This window comes from Amia ocellicauda, chromosome 14, assembly GCF_036373705.1.
Source record: "Amia ocellicauda isolate fAmiCal2 chromosome 14, fAmiCal2.hap1, whole genome shotgun sequence".
Lineage (NCBI taxonomy): Eukaryota > Metazoa > Chordata > Actinopteri > Amiiformes > Amiidae > Amia > Amia ocellicauda.
Window position 1 is genome coordinate 26,033,891 of NC_089863.1, and position 4,869 is coordinate 26,038,759.

The following is a 4,869-nucleotide window of genomic DNA, read 5'->3' on the forward strand; positions in this document are numbered from 1 at the left end:
GACATTTTTCACACTCAATTACTGTTTATTAAAATTCAGCTCATTGCCACAGGTCCCGTCTCTGAGACCCGTGTGATCAGATTCTCTGGATTAGGAAGTCCCAAAAAGACCCGTTATTATAAAACAATGATTGTATTCAAGTTCTTTATAAAATCCAGGTTTAAACAAATCCTCAGTTCTGGCACAAAAAGGGTAAAACAAAAAGTAATGATGTCAGACTCAAATACTTATTCGAATATCTGCTTCGAATCATTTGAAGCGTAGCGTTTTGACACATTGCTCCGGAGTCTATGGAAATGCATGTGACTAGGCCGAATGAGGCTTCATTACGTCACACTGTTTCGAAGCGTTTCAGATATTGTGCTGGGGTCATTCCTTCTGCAGGTTCATCAATAGTGTTCTTCGATCAGCCCTAGTCCGTCTGGGTTTCATTGTGCACCGCGTGGCCACATGATGTCACTGTAGTGCGACGTTTCTAACGTTTTGAAAGATCGAACATTTTTCCAAATGAATTGTTTGTTTCGATCCCTCAAAAGCCCCATTGATCAGTAGAGATGAGATTACAGTAGTGTAGTATTGGCTTTGGCAAGCTGTTATTCACATTCTGTCCCCAGCGTTCCCTTTGTCTCCGTTTATTCACACCAGTCCCACCTGTTTCCCACATTCCCACTTGGAACCAATAGTGAAGTAATTGTGCATGTGATTAACCAATTAAGTCATCAAGTGATCAGTGGCAAACATGCAGCCAAACAATGAACCACACTTACATAACAATACCGATACTCACTCATACACAATCAACAACTATTGTATATCCCCATTAATACATAATAGCATTACCATCACTGTACTTACAAACAATAACACTAATCTTAATTTATAAGCATCTTGTGGCAGTTCACCTAGGGGGCCAATTAGCCTTGCAGGGTAACTTGCCCTGGGTTTTAGCATGTGATGCTCATGCTGTAAAATGTATTTAATGGTCGATTTATTTTATTACTAGACCAACTCGGTTTTTAAGTGTTTTACAGAGCTGGCAGCAAGACAAAGTGTATTATGTTTATGGTAATGAAAAAAACAATAATAATAATAATAATAATAATAATAATAATAATAATAATTGTTGTTGTTGTTACTTTTAGCATCATTATCATTATTAATAATAATAAAACATCCCCTGAAAATTTTGTATAACTTTTTTTTAACCTCTCTATTTTGACTTCTCTTAGAGTGAGATCATTCAGACGAATATTAACAGATTTAGTTTCCAAGACAAGCATGTGGACTTACTGTGAACTCACTCACTCACTCACGCACACACACACTCACTCACTCACTCACTCATGCACTCACTCACACACACACTCACTCACTCACTCACCCACACATTCACTCACTCAATCACTCACCCACACACTCACTCACTCACTCACCCACACACTCACTCACGCATTCACCCACACACTCACTCACTCACGCATTCACCCACACACTCACTCACCCACACATTCACTCACGCATTCACCCACACACACAATCACTCACCCACACACTCACTCACTCACTCACGCACTCACTCACCCACTCACTCACGCACTCACTCACTCACGCACTCACACACTAACTCACGCACTCACTCACTCACGCACACTCACCCATGCTCTCACACGCACGCACGCACGCACTCACTCACTCACTCACTCACTCACTCACTCACGCACTCACTCACGCACTCACTCACTCACGCACTCACTCACTCACGCACTCACACACTAACTCACGCACTCACTCACTCACGCACACTCACCCATGCTCTCACACGCACGCACGCACTCACTCACTCACTCACTCACTCACTCACTCACGCACTCACTCACTCACGCACTCACACACTAACTCACGCACTCACGCACTCACTCAATCACGCACTCACGCACGCACACTCACCCATGCTCTCACACGCACGCACTCACTCACTCACCCACTCACTCACTCACGCACACTCACCCATGCTCTCACACGCACGCACGCACGCACGCACGCACGCACTCACTCACTCACTCACTCACTCACGCACGCACTCACACACACACACTCACCCATGCTCTCACATGCACGCACGCACTCACTCACTCACGCACTCATTCACTCACCCACACACTCACTCACTCACTCACTAACGCACTCACTCACTCACACACGCATTTACGCACTCACTAACGCACTCACACACTCACTCACTTTTTCTACCATTTTTCTACCATTATAGCATAAATGTATTGGTGAAAAGTATATTAAGAAACATTTATTGGCAAGTTGTAAAATTATTTAAAAAAATAATAATTCATAACCAAAAGTGTCTCTTACATAAAATTAAGTTCAACAAAATATAACCTAAAAAAATAAACTCCTGATATTAAATTTGAGTGACGCCTGATACAAAATCTGAGTGACTCTTGACACTCAATACGAGTGACACCTGATACCTGACACTCAATACGAGAGACACCTGATACCTGACACTCAATACGAGTGACACCTGATACCTGACACACAATACGAGTGACACCTGCGTCCTGACACACAATACGAGTTACACCTGACTCCTGACACACAATACGAGTTACACCTGCCTCCTGACACACAATACGAGTGACACCTGACTCCAGACACCTGACTCCTGACACACAATACGAGTGACTCTTGACACACAATACGAGTTACACCTGACACACAATACGACTTACACCTGCCTCCTGACACACAATACGAGTGACACCTGACTCCTGACACACAATACGAGTGACACCTGCCTCCTGTCACACAATACGAGTGACACCTGACACACAATACGAGTGACACCTGATACCTGACTCACAATTCGAGTGAGACCTGATACCTGACTCACGATTTGAGTGACACCTGATACCTGACACTCAATACGAGTGAAACCTGACACACAATACGGGTTACACCTGACTCCTGACACACAATTCGAGTGACTCCTGACTCCTGTCACACAATACGAGTGACACCTGACTCCTGACACACAATACGAGTGACACCTGACTCCTGTCACACAATACGAGTGACACCTGACTCCTGACACACAATACGAGTGACACCTGACACCTGACTCCTGTCACACAATACGAGTGACACCTGACTCCTGAAACTCAATACGAGTGACACCTGATACCTGACACTCAATACGAGTGACACCTGACTCCTGACACACAATACGAGTGACACCTGATACTTGACACACAATTCGAGTGACACCTGACACACAATAAGAGGGACACCTGACTCCTGTCACACAATACGAGTGACACCTGACTCCTGAAACTCAATACGAGTGACACCTGATACCTGACACTCAATACGAGTGACACCTGACTCCTGAAACACAATACGAGTGACACCTGACTCCAGACACCTGACTCCTGACACACAATACGAGTGACACCTGATACTTGACACACAATACGAGTGACACCTGATACCTGACACTCAATACGAGTGACACCTGCCTCCTGACACACAATACGAGTTACACCTGATACCTGACACTCAATACGAGTGACACCTGACTCCTGAAACTCAATACGAGTGACACCTGATACCTGACACTCAATACGAGTGACACCTGACTCCTGACACACAATACGAGTGACACCTGACTCCAGACACCTGACTCCTGACACACAATACGAGTGACACCTGATACTTGACACACAATACGAGTGACACCTGATACCTGACACTCAATACGAGTGACACCTGCCTCCTGACACACAATACGAGTGACACCTGATACCTGACACTCAATACGAGTGACACCTGCCTCCTGACACACAATACGAGTTACACCTGATACCTGACACTCAATACGAGTGACACCTGACTCCTGTCACACAATACGAGTGACACCTGATACCTGACACTCAATACGAGTGACACCTGCCTCCTGACACACAATACGAGTTACACCTGATACCTGACTCACAATACGAGTGACACCTGACACACAATACGAATTACACCTGCCTCCTGACACACAATACGAGTGACTCCTGACTCCTGACACACAATACGAGTTACACCTGACTCCTGACACACAATACGAGTGACACCTGACACACAATACGTGACACCTGATTCCTGACACACAATACGAGTGACACCTGATACCTTACACTCAATACGAGTGACACCTGACTCCTGACACACAATACGAGTGACACCTGACTCCTGAAACTCAATACGAGTGACACCTGATACCTGACACTCAATACGGGTGACACCTGACTCCTGACACACAATACGAGTGACACCTGACTCCTGACACTCAATACGAGTGGCACCTGACACACAATACGTGACACCTGATTCCTGACACACAATACGAGTGACACCTGATACTTGACACACAATACGAGTGACACCTGACTCCTGTCACACAATACGAGTGACACCTGACTCCTGTCACACAATACGAGTGACACCTGATTCCTGACACTCAATACGAGTGACACCTGCCTCCTGTCACACAATACGAGTGACACCTGATACCTGACACTCAATACGAGTGACACCTGACACCTGACTCCTGCCACACAATACGAGTTACACCTGATATCTGACACACAATACGAGTGACACCTGACTCCTGACACACAATACGAGTGACACCTGACTCCTGTCACACATTACGAGTGACACCTGATACCTGACTCACAATACGAGTGACACCTGACACACAATACGGGTTACACCTGCCTCCTGACACACAATACGAGTGACACCTGACTCTCAATACGAGTGACACCTGACTCCTGACACACAATACGAGTGACACCTGACTCC